We start from the raw sequence: 10,470 nt of genomic DNA on the forward strand, positions 1-10,470 counted from the left end.
CACCAGCAGAATTACACCAACACCACCGCGCCACACACACACACCACCAGCAGAATTACACCAACACCACCGCGCCGCACACACACCACCAGCAGCAGAATTACACCAACACCACCACGCTGCACACACACACACCACCAGCAGAATTACACCAACACCACCACGCCGCACACACACCACCAGCAGCAGAATTACACCAACACCACCACGCCGCACACACACCACCACCAGCAGAATTACACCAACACCACCACACCACACACACACCACCAGCAGAATTACACCAACACCACCACGCCGCACACACACACACACCACCAGCAGAATTACACCAACACCACCACGCCGCACACACACACACCACCAGCAGAATTACACCAACACCACCACGCCGCACACACACACACCACCAGCAGAATTACACCAACACCACCACGCCGCACACACACACACCACCAGCAGAATTACACCAACACCACCACACCGCACGCACACACACCACCAGCAGAATTACACCAACACCACCACGCCACACACACACACCACCAGCAGAATTACACCAACACCACCACACCACACACACACCACCAGCAGAATTACACCAACACCACCACACCACACACACACCACCAGCAGAATTACACCAACACCACCACGCCACACACACACACCACCAGCAGAATTACACCAACACCACCACACCGCACACACACACACCACCAGCAGAATTACACCAACACCACCACACCACACACACACCACCAGCAGAATTACACCAACACCACCACGCCACACACACACCACCAGCAGAATTACACCAACACCACCACGCCGCACACACACACACCACCAGCAGAATTACACCAACACCACCACGCCGCACACACACACACCACCAGCAGAATTACACCAACACCACCGCGCCACACACACACACCACCAGCAGAATTACACCAACACCACCGCGCCGCACACACACCACCAGCAGCAGAATTACACCAACACCACCACGCTGCACACACACACACCACCAGCAGAATTACACCAACACCACCACGCCGCACACACACCACCAGCAGCAGAATTACACCAACACCACCACGCCGCACACACACCACCACCAGCAGAATTACACCAACACCACCACACCACACACACACCACCAGCAGAATTACACCAACACCACCACGCCGCACACACACACACACCACCAGCAGAATTACACCAACACCACCACGCCGCACACACACACACCACCAGCAGAATTACACCAACACCACCACGCCGCACACACACACACCACCAGCAGAATTACACCAACACCACCACGCCGCACACACACCACCAGCAGAATTACACTCAACTGAGACCTATCAACATTCATTTTATGTTGTAAACACTGAAATGCAAAGAATTTATTTCTTTGTCTTCTTAAACATTTGCTCTCCCTTCATCAAAATATATACTTACTAAAGATACTCAAAACATACTAAATTATAATAATTAATAAAGATACTTACTAAAAATACTTAAGTTACTCAATACTCAAAAAAGTATTACTAAGGACCTCAACATTTTATTTCATTTTATTAGTCAATACATGGGTTCTCTATTTTTTGAGTTTTACTGAAACAGACAGCATATTGCCAGAGGTAATTAAAGGTATCACTTCATTTGTAAACAATTATGGCAGCGTTACTATAACAGGTGTTAGGATGTAATTCACCACTGTCAGAATGTCTAGTCACACATCAGTATCTTAGTGCAGCGGGAGCTTTGCTGTGACCGGCACGTCCAGCAGATAGCTTTAATCTCCCTCACTCCACAGTCACGTCAGCCTGCTCTGTCAGGATCAGCCTCACCTCGCCACCTGACCCCACCGTAGGGCTGACATCAGTCAGCAGCAGCGCTGCGGTGGACCCCTGTAGCCACCCGCTCCAGACAGCCCGCGCTCCACCCAGTGCGGAGGGCAGAGGGGACGTTATGCCCTCGGTGAGATGGACGACCACCCCTTCTCCTCTTTACCCCCTCACACCCAGTACTGAGATAACGAAGTGGAGAATACGTCAGTAAATACAGGGGCCCTGCGGCTAAACAGCCATGAGTGACACCTATGACAGTGAGTTGTGATTGAAAAACAAGCAATACTTCAGGATTTCCTGGTAACATCTTGTTGGCGAGGAATCCAATGTAGGTCCATGGCATAATGATTCACACTCAGGCGATACTGACAGAAAAGTGCGGTGGTTGTGTCTAGATGTGACAGGACAAGTCACACGGACCTTCCTGAGGCTAACGTCCTGTCAGTCCTGCTGATGTCCCTGTCGGGAAATTGCAGAGATAGTTTATTTAGAAACCTGAGATGTGTACATCAACAACCAGATAATCAGACAGCAGAGCTGAGATGTGTACATCAACAACCAGATAATCAGACCACAGACCTTGCACGGATACTCTTCATTAGGAGAGTCACAAATATGGACACCACCCACTGACCAACCACCTCCACTACCAAAACATCTCACGTCTGACAATCCTGTTTATGTAGCCTGATTTAGCACAGATGGAAGGGTTTAATGCTAGTTTTCATCATAAATTCTACAGTGTGCAATTACAGTGTTGTATTTACAACAGCTATATGTGTGATTAACTCTAAAAGTTTGGAAGAAAATTGCTTCAATTAAATTGTAGCTAAATTATTTAACTTTTCTTTATAATACAGAAAATTGCTTTAGTTTATGCATCATAATACAGCAGGAAGCTCTAATTCATTGATGATGAATACCGCAACACCCAAAACTAGCCTGCTGGGGAGTTATTTGTACATTAAACACTGAAGGCAATAGTGAATCCAGGACCCTGCAGGTGACCATGGTGCCCAGCGTGCCAGAGCGTGCCAGAGCGTCCTTCAGAAGAGAGAGAGCCCAGAGCATGTCCGCTACCTGCAGTCGCTCTCACCAGCTGCTGCCCACCTCCGCTGCCTTCCTGCAGCCTGACCAACACACACACACAGACACACACACTCACACCACCCTGAATTAGTGTGGGTTACTACTTCAACGCTTCAATTACACAGCTGGGTCAGCCACTCCAACAGAAGATGCGTTAACCACAAAAGCTGCTCATTGTCACCAGGACTGCAGAAACGCTGTTTCGTGTCGCAACTGATCTTCTATCAGCTTCATACATTAGCACATTTACACATCTAGTACAACACAAGCCTGTAGGAGCTTCTTGGAGGATTCCTTATTTACCCTTCCTACCTAAAGGGGATCAGAACTACAAGAAGACGCAATGTTCAATATGAGATTCTCATCAATGGCAATAACGACTAATGAAAAACTCAATTCAGCAGCATTAAAATCTACTGCCACTGATGAGAATCTCTTACATCCAGATGCTCAATCCATCATGTCGCACCTAATGGGCCATGGAGATACCTAATCCACTGCACCCGCTGAGGAAGACCGTGGTACCGAGCACGGTGACTAAAGAAGCCCAGTGACACATTCCCATCTCGGAGAATGACATCACTCCAGTGCCATCACCGCCCTGGATGAAGCACAGCTGACACTGTAGTCATGCCGCCTCTGCCCGTCCTGTCGGGCTGCAGGAGAGATGACGGCCCGGGCACGGACGTGACGCCCATGACGATCGCCCCACCTCACTTTTGCTCTCGCCACATCGGTGGGGGGAGGGAGGGCGTGTGGGCGTGGTGCCAGAGTATCTGGCGTTGATGATGTCAGCTTGGGGTGGGGGAGGTGGGGTGATGTATTGCAGGTCCCTCCCCCTTCGTCCCAGGGGCGGCTGCCATTTACAGCCACGTACCTCGATTCATGCGTGGCGCAAGCACGAGCCGAGAGCTTGGAGGGGAGCAGTGAGAACGAGAGGGGAAAAGGGGACGGCAACTGATGAAAGAACGGAGAAGAACGGAGAAGAATGGAGAAGAATGGAGAAGCAGGCAGGAACGTCCAGAAAGAAAAGCGAAATTTAAACACAATGTTATCTTGAATATTGCTTTTTATGTGCAGAAAAGTGTATTATTCAGTATTTGTACTGAACATGTATAGCCAGTAATAGCACACAGAAACTGCTGCTGCTGTGCAGATCCATGAACCCAAGTCTCTGCGGCCCTGTTTCAGTCTTTCATGCTGAACTCTCATCACTATTCTGCTGCAGTATGCAGCGATCACTGTCAGTGTTCCTCAAAGAGAACCTTTTAATACAGTGTCAGGTACACTAAGACGGTCTCTTGTGATTTGAGCTTGACCTTAACCCTACGTTCACCCTCGCCGCCCTCTGCTTTTCGGAACCGATCTCCAGCCAATCCGCATCTCATCTCAGCTGCGTTTCACAACGCTTGGCCAGTGCGCCCATGGGCAGCCGAGCCATCCATATAAATGTGAGAATGCAGCCAGACCTGACGGAGGAGCCCAGCAGCTCCACACGGGCACTGGGACCTTATGAAAGTCTGGCTGTTTTCCCAGTGTGCTGACAGATGAATTATTGAGCTCCATTTAGCCAGCTGGTCTGCCACTGGACTGTTGAGAGCGGGGGGGGGGGGGGGGGGGGGGAGTGTGCTGATGCGGGAGTGGAACGGAGAGGCTGGCCACGCGTGTGGCGTTACGCCTACTGACCCGTTCTTCTGGCTCCCACATTAATGAGCTTATTGTAACAGCAGGGCAGATGATCCAGAACAAACCTGGGTTAGAAACGCCCAAACCCAAATGAACTATACATGTGTCGTGCACCCGTGCTAGCAGACATTAAGTAAATCGCAGTGGAAGACGATGCATGCGGCTTCTCTGCCAGGCATCATAACAGCCTGCACCGTTTCAGCTGCTCCAGCTAGTCTCCTAGTACATTTGCCTTTCTCATGCAAAAAAAAGGGGGATGGATTTAAAACGGGTCCAAGCAAGGCTTTAGTGAGAGTCCACTGGGAACAGTGCATTCTTCTCCCTGGGGAAAGGCATAATGAATTCGAGCACAGCAAGCCCAGGTGTGGTTCACACGTCAGTGTGAGGCAGGGTCAGACCTCCATCCCCACCGGAGGCAGGAGACAGAGGGACAAAGAAAGACCAGAAAGGGCCCGGTAATCACATTACACCTGGACTCACCACTCCTCCCTCAGGACAAAACACAGGACAGTCTCTTCTCTCACTATCCTCCATCTCCTTCCTCTTGTATCCTCCTCATCCTCCTCTTGTGTCCATCATGAACTGTGTCCATTAACATTAACAAAGTACAGCAACAAGCTTAGTACATGTATGCTAACTGAGTACACTCATGCTAACTGAGTACACTCATGCTAAATGAGCACACTCATGCTAAATGAGCACACTCATGTTAATTGAGTACACTCATGCTAACTGAGCACACTCATGCTAACTGAGCACACTCATGTTAATTGAGTACACTCATGCTAACTGAGCACACTCATGCTAACTGAGCACACTCATGTTAATTGAGTACACTCATGCTAACTGAGCACACTCATGCTAACTGAGTACACTCATGTTAATTGAGTATGCTCATGCTAACTGAGCACACTCATGCTAACTGAGTACGCTCATGCTAACTGAGCACACACACACACTGAATCCAGTGATTGAGTACACTGTTTCAAGCTCAGTAAGCTCTCAAGGTGCATGCACCCAGGTGAATGAAGTCAAGGTAAACCCACAGTGCATACTGATGTGCCCTAAATAAGCAACAGGTAAAGGTTGTGCATTCATGACCTTTCTTTTTTTACACCTTGACAACATGCCCCAATTAAAGGTCAACTGATCACACAGGCCAGAGGTAGGTGTTACAAAACCAGGTTTACATCAAACCTTTGATCCGCAATCAAAGCTTTCGTTGGTAAAAATGTGAGGAAATCTGGAGCAATTATGCCACTGTGTCTGTGTTGGGTATGATGTAGGGGTTTATGATGTGTTAATGAGGTTGGGCAGCTTTGAACTGCTAATGCACTCAGGTCTCAGCACACACAGGACGTGAAGCTGTCCTCTATGAAGCTGTCCTCCATGAAGCTGTCCTCTATGAAGCTGTCCTCCATGAAGCTGTCCTCCATGAAGCTGTCCTCTATGAAGCTGGCCTCCAAAATGTGACAGTGGGATTTTGTTCTATTAATCTACCAAGCAAACCAAATAAGCTAAATAATGCCCTCACGATTCCTTTCCATTTGTTTTCACATTACTATCAAACAATTAACATGCAATAACATTTCATGACACAATTAATTTTAATTACTGCTTAATTAACCACTCCCCCAATTACTCTTGTGGAGTCAGCTGCAATGTTTCCATAGAAACCATAGTATAAAGATAAGGGATAAGAGGAAGCATTGAGAAAAACAACCAATTAAAAAGTACAAGAATTAGAGGATGAAAATTCAGTTCATTCTGCTCGAATGAACATGAATATGCCTCTCACTGCTAGCATAAACCATTCAAAAGACACCACAGGCACTCTAGCAACACTTCAGTGTGGTCACTGGTTAGACAATTAGATGCTGAAAGATATGAGTAGAGAGTTTATGTTGATCCATCGTCTTAAGGAAAACAGGATGAACCGGGATGAATTATAGCCTTATAGCCTTCGCTAGCAAAACATCACCCACTCAGTGACCATACAGGCTGAGAGAAAGATCATGAGATGAATGACGTGAGTGAAATGGAACAAACACAAGCAGGTTCTGGTAGAAACAGGACGGAAGGCAGACAGACCGAGACAGAAGAAAGTGGGGGGGGGGGGGGGGGGGGGCGTGATGGAATAAAAAATCTACATGGCTATAAATGGAGATGAAAAACACAGAGACAAATAACAAGAGGAAGCAAAGATCAAACTGCTACAGGATGGCAAGGCAGACACAAAGAAAGGTCGTGGGAGAAAGGAACTAAAGAGTCTGTGAGTGCCTGAGAGCGAGTGATGTGGGGAGATGACTAATGCAGGCGGGGGGGGGGGGGGGGGTGGGGGGGGACCATGCTGATGGAGGGAGAAGGGACAGATCCTTCGGAATGGAGATGAGCCATATGAGATCAATTAGGACTAATGTGATCGATGGCCAGTGAGGGAATATGATGGACCAGGTGACCGGAGACTGCATTAGCATTCAGAGCCATTCATGGATTATTGGCAGCCATTTATTAGGGTCTTAGTAGATATTAGACCTCTGGTTAAGAAAGGTGCTTGATCGTCTTGTGAATATGTATAACCCGTTAAGCGCTAATAACGTACAGCACAGCCGATGACCTTTTTAGTTACATCTCCTCAGCATCTGGGTAAAAAATAAACCTGTTTTAGAGGTGCTAAGGCTAAATCAGTATCTCTGCTTGGAGCCACGTGTGTACCAGAGTTGTTTTTAGCAGCTGCAAACACTGGGTGACGCACTCTGACAGAGGTGTGTTCTCACCTCCCTCCCACTCAAAAAGGCCATCCTGCTAAAATAGATCCAGTTAGCCCATTAAATACTGCAGTGACACATCTGTCTGCTTCCGCTCTCCAGCCAAATCAAGCATGTACACACACACACACACACACACACTGAGAGGAAGGCAGTGATGGGTAGGGAATCAGAGCAAAACTTTAAATCTCTGCTTTATACAGACATGGATCAGTGCTGGCCCAAGGGCCCGAGACAGTGTCAGGAAACACAGACATTTTTAACAAATATTCCAGATTCTTCATTCATCCCACTGAGCCATAGGAAAAAGCCTCCAGTGCTGCTGTCTTTGGTAAAACTCTCTTCACTCTCCGCTATGGGACTGCCAAGATTGTACTGTAATGCTTTACAAAGCCATGCTTTACAGGGCATAAAATCACATAATTCATTTTCCCCTTCCTTAATGCAGTTTGACCCCATTATTCATCATAATGGCAAGGAATGTTCAAATAAGATTACCCTGACAGGTCAGTCCAGCTACCTGTAATCTCTCAGAAAAGCAAGAGGGGAAACAACATCTATGCTAGAGAGAGTACAGAAAACCTTCCATTTTTGGAAGCGTCCGGAGGGCTATATGCTGAGTCACTGCCTTTGTGTAAGGTCAGAACCCACCCACTCTCTCACTCCGTCCTGTGTTCATCCCTCACTTCTTAATTTCCCCCAACCTTCTATTCTTTCTATCTCTCATTTACATCTCTTCTAGAGATGAGGGATTGCAAAGAGGATGAAGGACCATACACAAGAAAATTAACTTCCAAAAATAATTGCTCCTTTTTGTGCCGTCTTTGTGTCGTGACGATATGATCAACTAGAAAGGACGCGCGTGTCAGAGGACCTGTCCTCACCACCAGTCTAGACTCAGAGATGACTAATGTATCGGTCAATTAAGAGGGATGGCAGCACCTTCTCTGTGTTTGCTCTGTCCGCATTTAAATGAAGTATAAGGCCTCTCTCTGTGGAGGACTCAGGACAGTGACTGTCAAATGTCATTAGCTAATGTCAGAGATGTTCTGTTGCAATTTTTTTCATTAATCAGGACAAAATATTAAATATATTTTATTATCCAAGGATTTACAATCACAATATTATTCAATGCTTAAGATGCGAAAGTGATTCGGCTTTAAAAGAGGCCTCCCAGAACCTTCCAGAACCTCCCAGAGTCCCTCATTTGCTTCACTCCCTGCTTCACCAGCTCACCACTTCTAAAGAACTGAGTGATAAAGGTCTGACTTCCATTTCGTAGAAAGCACTGACATTTAACCCATCCTAAAGCATGAGAATTCAGAAATTAGTGTAATGGGCAGCCTAACAGTAGACTACTATGTGTGTGCCATTTGTGCATTCATTGTCACTGGAAGGTTGAGAGAGAGAGAGAGAGAGAGAGAGAGAGAGAGAGAGAGAGAGAGAGGATCAAACAAACAATTCAGAATGAAGCCTGCATACGCACTTTTAGAAAAGAATGAGTTGTCACTTTAAATGAAGGCCAAATGCTTTCATTGGCAGGACCGCTGCTTCACTGCAGCCTGCTCACAGTCAGGGTGAAAAGCTGTGAGCACCCAGCAGGGCAAAAACTGTGATATCAACAACAAACAGGCCACTAATCTGGAACATTCAGATTAACTGGATTTATGTGGGAACCAAAGGGCAGAAACTGCAACGGAATGACTCCCACAGTCTTGAATGGCGTCCCAGTCTCACCGAATCAGCTGATTTTCAAATCGAAACAGAAGGCACTGAAGTAGGTAACATAACCTATAATACTCTTGACAGCTGTTCTGGGGAATCAATATTTATTGGTAAATATGAAACCATAGAGGCAAGTCTGCTCTGAATTGCATGTCATTTTTTTTTATCACTGCAGCCAAGCAAGGATTTGTATTCCTTAATATCAAAGGAAGCTTTAGTCAATGGTACCAGTTCATTGTTTGAAAACATTGCTTCCATACCCAATCAGTCATCTAAACAGACATCACTCTTGAAGGTTTATCTATTTACTGTTGTGGTGAAGACATTTCTTTATTTTTTTGAAAATTAAATTTTTTTAAAGGAGTCAAACTCCATTTCAGTCTTCATTCTGTTTCAGCTGCTGTGGAGAGTTTGTAGACAAGAACGTTCTCAAGATGATGCCATCTAATCAGCAAACAGAGACCACCAACACACCTGTAGAATCCAAATGAGGTGAATACGTAGCACACGGAGATAACGCGTCCAGGCCACGCCCGGTGAGTCAGGAAGGCCCAGACTCACTGTGAGCTGAAGCACTGGGTTCTGACAGATAACCTCACTTAGCTCACAATTCAATCAGACACGGTTTCTTCCACCGAGGCCCATTTCTAGCACAGATGGGATTATTGCATTTGGGCAAAAAAACCTGAGCATAGTGCACAACAAATAGCAACAAGCCGAACTCAGGAAAATGAATTTATACAACTCAGTTTATTTCCTCTTTTAAAGAACCAAGGTGAAATCTTACAGCGGGGTTCTCGCTGTGCTACGGAGCAGTTACGGCTCCCATCTGGCATTTACAGGAACATCCTTGTTTTCAAGGAAAGAGAATTAAACCATTAAACCATGATTACATCTTTTCTAACTCCATGTACCATTAAATCGAGCTGGTTAACGGTTTCCATTCGACAGGAACGTCAGAGAAATAGAGGCTGTCCTGGGTTTGTCTGCATTTGTTCATCAACCAGAAACATGTTAATCTACAAGTAAGACATCACTGTCTAATTTAATGGGGTAATATTCTACCAGACAACAAACAAAACCCAAGATTATTAAGCAAATGTAGGTCATGGTGAGTAGCCATCAGTTTTTGGAGGGTACAAAAGAGGCTATTAAGTGCAATAGAACAGTTAATACCCATAAACTCTATTTATGGGGGGGGGGGGGGGGGGGTTACTGACAATCAAGACAGGAGTTGGCAGAAGCAGTGAAGTAATGGCTATAGGGATCAGCGTGTGGGTGTGTGTGTGTGTAGTACATGGTCAGGCCGGTCCTGCTCCTGTGTTTCCCAGTGCCCCTTA

Source organism: Brachyhypopomus gauderio, chromosome 18 (assembly GCF_052324685.1).
Source record: "Brachyhypopomus gauderio isolate BG-103 chromosome 18, BGAUD_0.2, whole genome shotgun sequence".
NCBI lineage: Eukaryota > Metazoa > Chordata > Actinopteri > Gymnotiformes > Hypopomidae > Brachyhypopomus > Brachyhypopomus gauderio.